We start from the raw sequence: 10,046 nt of genomic DNA, 5'->3' as shown, positions 1-10,046 counted from the left end.
TTTAAAAATAACTTTTTTCAAACTTTTAATTTTTTTAATAAAGATTATATCAACATAAGAGGAAAAAAAGCTTTAAATCATATTAAAAAATTAAGAGAACCTACTAATGAAAAAATAAATATTAGAATTTTAATCGTAAATTATTAATAAAAATTATTCATTGTTTATATTTATATTTTTTCTATATTTAGAGAGCTAAAACTATGTCATCTTTTAAAGCCAATTACCAACTTAGTAATAAGAAATGTATTGAAAATTAAAGTCTTGTTACACTTGAAAGACATCCTACCACTGTGTATGTCTCTCAAAAAAATGATTGAATATGTGAAAGTTGAAGTTATACACCTTCTACCATTCACTTATTTGAATACTACATTTCTTAGATGGCATGTTATTGTGAATTAGAAAAAAAATTTAAGCATCAATGGCTTTGATAGGACGATCAATGGTATCAACCCATGAAAAAGGAAGATAAACAACTCAAATGACAAAGTAAATGATGTGGCTAATAATATTAACACCAAGAAAGTGCAATCTTTATTTAGAAATGACAAAAAAACTCTAACATAAATTTTGGCAGGAATAGGCAAACAAATCTGAATAATCATACATACATACATACATACATACATACATACATACATACATACATACATACATACATACATACATACATACATACATACATACATATATATATATATATATATATATATATATATATATATATATATATATATATATAACCTTCCAGTAATAAATATTTTTCTCAAAACTGTATTTTTCTCTACTGATGGGGCCCCAAGGTAAATATATATATATATATATATATATATATATATATATATATATATATATATAACCTTCCAGTAATAAATATTCTTCTCAAAACTGTATTTTTCTCTACTGATGGGGCCCCAAGGTAACTTTTGAATCATTGTCGACGCCATAAAATTCTCCGCAAAGTTTTTGTGATGCTGGCCATTGAATTAGGATGGAACACATCTCACCATTCCTTTACTCACAGATTTTCAGTTAAATATGAAGAGCTGAAAAAGTTTTTCATTTAAAAAAAAAATCACTTACATCTATAGCTTTTTGATGTTGCACACATGGTATTATGCCAGTGATAGAGCACAAACAGACATTTAGAACTTTACACATGGTTATAAACAAAATCATATTTTGTCAATTTTTTTTTCATATTTATGAATTATACGGGATTGAATATTATAATTCTCAGTATACATTTTCACAGAAAAATTCCCCGTCACCGTCATTTACTGAGTGAAACTACAGATATATCTGTAGTCAAAATATCCCGCATTCTTGAACTGACAAATACTGTGTGCACTGCGACATAGAATATATTCTCTGATTAAAGTGATTTCTAAACTGAAAAATACATCAGGCTTTAATAGGGAAAATATTTCCCATCACCATCATTTACCATCTGAAACAATGAGCAAATCTTTTTGAAAACCTAGAGCTATTTCAAAACTGACGAACCTTGAGATTAGACAGAGAAAATATTTCCCGTCACCATTAATTTATCGTCTAAAAAGAAGAGCAAGTATCGAGTTTGGAAACTAAAAGCAATTATGAAATTGACGAATAGAGTGCCTTTTGACAGAGAAGATATTTCCATCACCGTCAGAAATCTGATCATTTTCACTATACGGGGCACTTGGAGCATTTATTTCACTCCTATCTCTTTCCTTTGCAGTTGTCAGAGACATTTGATTCATGTTTGATGATTTTTTCCTTTTTAACTTAAATGAAATATATTCAAAATCCCCAAGAAATTCATATCAACCAATGAAAAAATTGGAATTAGCATATAATATTTAGATTTTTTAAATATTCTCTCTTAGACTTTACAATATGATTTATGTTTGGTAGGGAAAAATAATTTGGGGGGGGGGGGGGGGGGGGTGTAAAAGAAAACAATAGTTCCTTGCCTTTTAATAATAATATCTCACCCTAATAACATTACTTGGTTATATAATTTTGTTAAGTTTATTTCTATCAAGGTATGAATGGAAATGAGCTAGGCATTCACTACGTTAATACATATTTATGAGATTGATCTCGTGGCCCACATTTCTTTTTTCCTATACTAGGAGATACATCAAACTATGCCCTCTTGCATCTAGAGGGACTATTTTTAGATATCTTTTATTAAATTTATTCGCACACTCATAGGTGTCACTTGGCATGTTTCCATTGGTGCTTACACTAGACTATAAATTTGGAGCTTAATTGTACCACTATTGAGTTGGAAGAGTACAAACTTGATCATGGTTAGTTCAAATTAAATCATTTCTTTGTAAATTTAAAATTGGGTAAGTTTCTAAATAGTTTATATTTTTGAATTTACCAATCTTTTCAAATTATTAAGAGTATCAAAGAAGATCAATAATTTTTAATTGATTTTTCTCTAATACTCTTGGTTGTCATTATGAATAAATTTAAAAAATACACGATTTCACCTTTAAGCATGCTAATATTTTTCAGTAGTACCAAGTCAAGTAGCTTTTTCAAGAAGAGAGTTTTATTTGACATTTTCTTGTTGAAGATGATTTTGTGATGGTGTTTTCACTATTATAACACAATCTTAAAATGTGAGTGGTTTCCTTGTGAATTCTAAAAAGTCGGATAAAATTTAGTTAACATATGAGTAAAACAATATGGACCAATTTTGGATCAGATTTTTTTTTGTATGTCTCAACTTTTAAATCAAAATATGAGTGAAACAATATGTATCAATATTATTTTTTATTTTTATGATATACTTGTACCCTTAAACATCACACACTAAGGGAAGAATTAAGCTTGGGAGAAACAAGTCAGCTTTGACTATTTAACACTTTTGGTCTAGGAATTAAGCTTAGTGTGTGATGTTTAAGCCGTTCCCTTATAACATATTCATTTCATATGTAACTAATAAAAATGTTGTACCATCTCATTACAACATTTTAGAGTCAATGGCTATGAGGCAACATATATGCACCTGCTCCTCATGTCAATGGCTATGAGGCAACATATATGCTCCCACATCCTGTGTCAATGATTATAAGGCAACATATATGCACCCGCTCTAAACGTATTATCTATACACTATGAGAAGGTGCATTCTGATGACATTGAAGATGACGCCCATTTTAGAACATGACATAAAACCATCGAACAATGACCAAACACCATCCTTACACATTGAGAAAGAAACTTCATTAGTCATGTGATAACATCACCGTCGCTTACAACATTAATAACAAATGAACATGAATTTCAAGATGATAAATCAAGAGGTTAAAACTGGACATGTAGCTGTTTATTATTTTATCTTATTAGCCACTTGGAAAACATCATACTATGTTATCAAATAAAGTAAGCTTAATTATATTTGATAAGACAACCTCATTTTTTTTGGTGATTAAAAAAATACTTTATCAAGCACGCTTACTCTATGTACTGAAAATGAGCATATAGAGGGAGTCAACTGACAGAACCTCTCCCCTGTTTTATGATGCACTGTTAGTGAGCTCGCGAGCAAAGCGAGAAATGCTTGCATCAGAGGAACCGCCGGGCATCATAGATCGCATTGCTATTTCCTTCCATTTGATGCTCTTCTTCCTCATCTCTGCAAATTCTCCCCCCTCCTCCATCGCCAATCTGACGCATCTCTCAATCTCCCCCATCGACACAGCCCCATCTTCTTCCCTTTTCATTCTCCACCCTCTTTTCCAAACATCCACCACACATTTGGCATTGGTGAGCTGATCCGTCCAGACCTCCAAGGTGAGCATGGGAACCCCCGATCAGAGAGCATCCACAGTAGAGTCCACCCACAATGACTCATGAACTCCTCCACCGAAGGATGCGAGAGTACTTCCAGCTGAACGCACCAATCGAACACCAAAGTTCCAAACCCCTTTCTTCGATTCTCTCCATAAATCCACGAGGCACAAATCTACTGAGATCATGTTGTCCCTGTGATGAGGCCTCCGCAGGGGTCCACCCTTAAACATCACACATTAAGGAAAGAATTAAGCTTGGAATTTTTTTTTCCTCGAGTCCTTCTGAAAGTTCCCTGATCCGAACAGGGTTAACAGAAGTTATGCTGCCAAAGAATCAAGCACCGATTTGAGATCTCCGAAGAAATCGAGCACTTTCCGGACTCTCAGATCTTGCTCCCGGTGAAAAGGTCCTGGTAAATCCCCAATTTCGAACTCGCCCAGGGACGGAAAATTGAACGTTTCCGGCAGCTTCGTTTCCCCGTCCCATCTCTCAACTGTAGACACACACGGACAAGAAGAAGAAGCACAATTAGTGAGCGAATCGGCATAAATCTGGGAACGGAGAATTTCAATTGAGATTCTGACCGGTTTTGAAATGGTAATAGAGCGAGAAAACTGTGATCGATTGCGTCCAGAAGATGGCGTGGGGAATGCCGAGCCTGGCTACGATTTTGGGGATCCAGGGGAGGAAGGAATCGTAGACGACACAGGAGACTGGATAGGGGGAGCAGTTGAGGCGGAGGAGGAAGGATTCGAGCCCGTGACCTGTCATGGTGCTGTGCATGTGGCGGAAGAGGAATGGGTGGATGTGGTTGTCGCGGGGGATGTGTGGAGGAATCTCATCGGGAATGGACTCCAACTGGACAAGACCAGGGCCGCCATGGCTGAGGCTTTGGAGGTACTCTCTGGCCTTCAACATTCTACCGTGGTCGAAATGCAGGCTTACGAAGGGGACCAGAAATCCCTTGGAAGACAGATTCTTGGCGAACTGAAGCAGGGGATTAGTGTGGCCAACAGTGCAGTATGGCACCACTACGACGTGCCCCAAGAAGCTTTTGCTTTTGCGTTCAGCCTCATTCTCCATCTTTTGCTTGTTTACCAGGGCGGAGAGTTGATTTCAGAGCGTAAGTGGTTGTGAGGTGTGTTCTTCGGGCACTACTTGTTTCTTTATATTAAATATAAGTGTATGTTGTTATAAAATTTATATTATGCATGGTCAGATTTATTAGTATCAATTTCTTTCCAACGAATATACTTATAATATGTATGTGGGGGCACTTACATCCATATTATACATGTTCAAATATAAAAAATGTCAAAAAGATAATTATAAGTACCATTTTCTTTCTAACAAATATATAATATGTATGTGGGTGTTCAAATATTAAAAAATAATAATATTATTTTCTTGTGACTTCATCAGTGGATCAAAGGTCTATTGACACAAAGTCTTTTGAATAGAATTGATTAGAAATTATTTAGTAGTAGAGTTTGGTAATAAATGCACCAATAAAATATATGTCACATGTTTGTAATCACCAAATCTAATCTAAACGTATTTTGTTTGATTTTTTCATGTGTATTTCTAAGAAAAATTTAAAATATCACGAGTGATGGGAAAATTGTATGTATGTATTTGATGGTCATAGATACATCATGAGTAGGAAAAATTGTATGTATGTATTGATGTATTTGATGGTGAGTAGGAACAACATACTTTAGAAATAATCTATTTATGTTTTCTAACCTGTGCGTATTTGATGATCATAGCTACATTATGAATAGTGAATAGAAAAAAAAAATAGCTTCAAAAGTAGTCTAAACATTATCAGTTGATATGATGGTGGTTGGTGTGTATTTGACGGTCATAAGCACATTAAGAATGGTGGATAGAAACAACATGCTTTAAAAATAGTCTAAGAATTTCAAAGCGATAGAATGGTCTATGTGTTTGTTCAATGATCATCAATACAATAGTAGAAAAAATATGTTAAAAAAAAAAATTCTATTTTTTTCCCTAAGTCATAGAATTGTCATATGTGTGTATTTGATGGTCATAGATGTATTTGATTTTGTGAATATAACAAATATGCTTCAAAAATAGTCTAAGAATTTCAAAGTGATAAAATTGTCATCAATGCATATTTAATAATAATAGTTGCATCTGTAATGAAAATTGTCCCTCCTAGAAAATGTTGTTTTTATATTAATAAACCATACTGTTGCAGGTATTTAAAAAATAAAAGATATTGATAAGAATATTTTATTTTTATTCAGTAACATTCAATTAGATGTTTTAAATATTAATGCACAAAAAATATATTGTTGGTTACCTTATAGTCAAAACCCTAGTAATATTGATCAAAATCTAGCTTTGCATAGGACATAATCAATCTAATTCATTAGATATAAATACTTAAAATTAAAATTAAATATTATCTTTGTCATTACATTCAATAATTTGAATTGATATTGTTGTACCTTGCTCATCATTTGTTCCATTTTGCACTTAATAAAATATAGGAATTTTCTTATTCATTTTCATTATAATGGGGTTTTTTTTTAATATGGAAAATGTAAAAGAAGAGGCCTATCTATAACAAAATATAAGCCTCTTCTTTTATATTTTCTTTTTTAATAGGTTTTCTTGAAAATATATTTTATTTTAATATTAGTTAATTTTGTCAGTATAAGTTTTGATTGGCTCAAGCTTTGTAGTGAAGTGCGTCTTATATAAAGTCTTACTTAAATTTGCGATTTTATAATTTTTTGGACTTCCAAATATTTTGAGAACTACAATGTTGTTGACACTTTTAAATTTCTTGTGGTCTTTGTCTTTTCTAAAAGTGTCTTTTAAAACTTATAATAATTGAAAAAAAAAACATTTTTACCAAATTTCAATGTGAACCTAAATATCTAATATAACAACACTTATTAATAATCCAACCATCTAATTCAAATCCATATTTTTCCCGCATTAGGTAAAAGGTCAAAAGTTTTATAACAAGATGTTTGTGGAATATTGACTTACTTTTAGATATGTTTTTATCTACTCTCTATACCATGTTAGGTAAACATTTCTTAGAAGGTGTCTTTTCAATGTTCAAAATGCTCATGTATTTGAAAACATGTTTTGTAGGATTTCAATGTTGAACTAGAGTGTCACCCATGATAACCTAAAATTTGAATCCTCTTTGTATTCTTTTTCCATACATTCATAAAATGGAGGTATACAAATAGATTTTGTGAAGTTTTAGAGATTTAAATGATGGACTCTGTTTTGTTTCAAACCTTTTGGGATCTTTTTTTTTGTTCTAATTAAGCCGTTCAACTTACTCCTAGCGATCTTGAAAAAGAGGTGATTATTGATTGTAACATTGACAATTGAAAGAAGGTAGGTTTGTCACTATACTAAAGAGAACTTTTCTATTCCTACATACATATAATCTTTTTAAAGTTTATTAAAGTCTGGATTAGGATTTAGGGTATTTGAGGTTGAGCAGTGATGCAAAAATAACTATCATCCAAGATTAGCATCCTAGAAGATAATCTCAGAGAACAATTTTATCCTAATTTTAGTTTGATTAAATTTTAGATAACTAGGAATTTAGCAATGTTAATAAATTGTTCCACATTTTGTGGATTAGGAGGTTCTATAGTTTCATATAAATATTGTAAGTTTGCAAGCTTGGAAAATAGATTGATCGTGTGGGGAAATGAAATAAATTGTGTGTTTGTGGTGAAGTTCCAAACTGTCATTCACTTTCCTTGTTGTATATTATTTTCATTGAGTTTGAGTTTCTGTTGTGCATCATATTAGTGTTAGAGCCAGGAGAATTTGATGGAATGTTGATATTGAAAGCATTGGAGTCATAGTTGATGTAGTTACTATAGTACTTTGAGGATAAATCCACAAGCACAATCAAACTAGTAGATAATTAAAATTCAATTTGCTGCTGCAAGAAAGAGGTGGGACAACGAAGATAGATCGCAACCACCGGTTTGAGGAAGAAATTTGCAACCTTGGGAGTAACTGCAAAGCCATACAAAGCCAAGTACACTTGAGCCAGTCCAACATTTTATTGGTACAATATTTTACTTGATATTGAGATTGTTCTTTTTATTGGTTATTGAACTGTCATGACTGCTAAATTATGTCTACTGCAAATGTAAATTAAGTCAAATTTTCAAAGCTACTGAATTCTACAATAGACTGTGGAAATCCTCTAATTGAATTTTAAAAAAAATAAATATTTTGAATACTTTGGGGGAGGTATCAATTGAATTGTCAAATAAGGTGCAAGGGTAAAATGTTCTAGGAAACTAAGAGGAAGGAGAATCCAAAGGCATAAATCAGTTTGACGAGTTCATTTTGTGGAAATATAATGCTAATATTGTTTGTATATTTGAAATCCTTATTTTCCAATGATCCATCACAATAAGTAAGGAAGAGAGAATTTTGATCTTTTTGTATGAGAAGAAGATTATTCTTCAACCCTCTGCCATTATTGGTACCTGAGAGTGAAGTAGTCCCAGCCAGTGTGAGACAAGATTTTCTTTGCCAAGATATGGAACTCAGAGTTTGAGGATGAGGAAGAGGTCCAGGAAGGCAAGCTGACAATGTAGAAATTCTAGAAGGGATGAGATGCATGGAGGTAAGATTAGAAGCTATGAAACTTGCACAAAGAAGAGCAGTTGATATAGGAGATGTTGGTGATGAAGAGGTGCAACCTCAAAGAGAAGAGGAAGAAGAAGAGGAAGGAGTTGAAACAAGAATTGTTAGAGCAATTTTGGGAGTTGGTTCCAAGCCAAGGTTGGAAGTGCCTATGTATGAAGGTAGCCTAGATGTTGAGGAACTGATCGATTGGATCAATGCAATGAACAAGTATTTTGAATATGAAAATGTTGCTAATGACAAGAAAGTAAAGTTTGCAGTGACTCAATTGAAGGGTCATGCATCCCTCTGGTGGGATGGAGTAAAAGATGAAAGGATTCAACAATGAAAGACCAAGATCAACAGTTGTGAAGGAATGTTAGCAAAACTAAAAGGTAAATTCTTGCCCAAAGACTATAAGCTTAGTATTTTCAAAAAATTACAAAATCTTAAACAAAAGGACATGTTAGTTAAAGATTACACAGAAGAATTTTATAGGTTGACCATTAGAGCTGGTCACATTGAAGATGATGCTAAAAAAGTGGCTAGATATCTCAATGGGTTGAAGTATAGTATTCAAGATGAAATTAAATTTTTTTGTCCTAGAGCTATGGAGGAAGCATACCGATATGCTCTAAAAGTTGAAGAGAAATTATCTAGGAAATAGACACAAAGTTCAAGAGGGAAAAGTCAAAGTTTTAGAGGAAGAGGATCACAAGGAGGCAGGGGACATTGACAAACAGAAAAAGAAGAAGCTAGTAACTTGCATCCACAAGAACAAGCATATCAAGGTAATGACTCTTTTAGAGGAAGGCCTTATTCAAGAGGTAGAGGTAGAGGATTTCTTGTAAAATGTTTTAAATGTAACAAATTTGGCCATATATCTTATGAGTGTCTAGAAAATCCCACCACAAGTCAAAGAAGTGTACACATTATTGAAGGTGAAGAGGAGGAAGATGTACATGAACCTATCACTTATAATGATGAACCCGAAGTTGGTGAATTGCTCTTAGTGAAAAGGGTGTTACTCAAACTCAACAAGGAGGTGATAGAACCACTCCAAAGAAAGCATTTGTTTCAAACAATGGTAAAAGTACAAAGTTGTGTCACCTTTCAGGCTAGCTTACCAAAATGACTAAATTTGAATATTTATATGTAAAAATCAATTTTTTTCAAACATATGATCTAGACAAATTCACTCTAGCTAAGTTATATATGGTCTCACACTTTTCCAATTGGAAGTGTCTATTAAATGCATGTTTTATACTAGTTTGTATCCAATTACTAAAGAAATAAAATTATTTCAGAAAATTGGCATTTCAATAACTCTTACTATTTTTTATGATATATTTTTAGTAACATATAAATATCATTTTATAGAGTTCAAAGTCAAAAATATTCTCATATAAAGTGTATAGTGTTTTAATTAGGTATACTATATTGTAATTAAAAAATTTGACAAGTACATATTTTAACACTTGAGAAGATGTCAAGTTTGAGAATGGAAAAAATATTAAATCATATAAAAAAAAATTAAAAATCACATGACATTCTAGAGGAGAGAGTTCTCTTCAAAAATGTATAATTTTTTT

At 32.4% G+C, this 10,046-nt stretch overlaps 1 pseudogene; it reads right to left on the bottom strand.

Annotated features, from left to right (window-relative positions):
- Positions 1–3,316: 3,316 nt before the first annotated feature.
- Positions 3,317–5,017, bottom strand: LOC149576103 (UDP-glycosyltransferase 75C1-like; annotated as a pseudogene).
- Positions 5,018–10,046: the final 5,029 nt, after the last annotated feature.

This window comes from Cupressus sempervirens, chromosome 1, assembly GCF_028749045.1.
Source record: "Cupressus sempervirens isolate cs-2001-9-10 chromosome 1, ASM2874904v1, whole genome shotgun sequence".
Lineage (NCBI taxonomy): Eukaryota > Viridiplantae > Streptophyta > Pinopsida > Cupressales > Cupressaceae > Cupressus > Cupressus sempervirens.
This window is presented reverse-complemented; position numbering and strand designations above follow the sequence as displayed.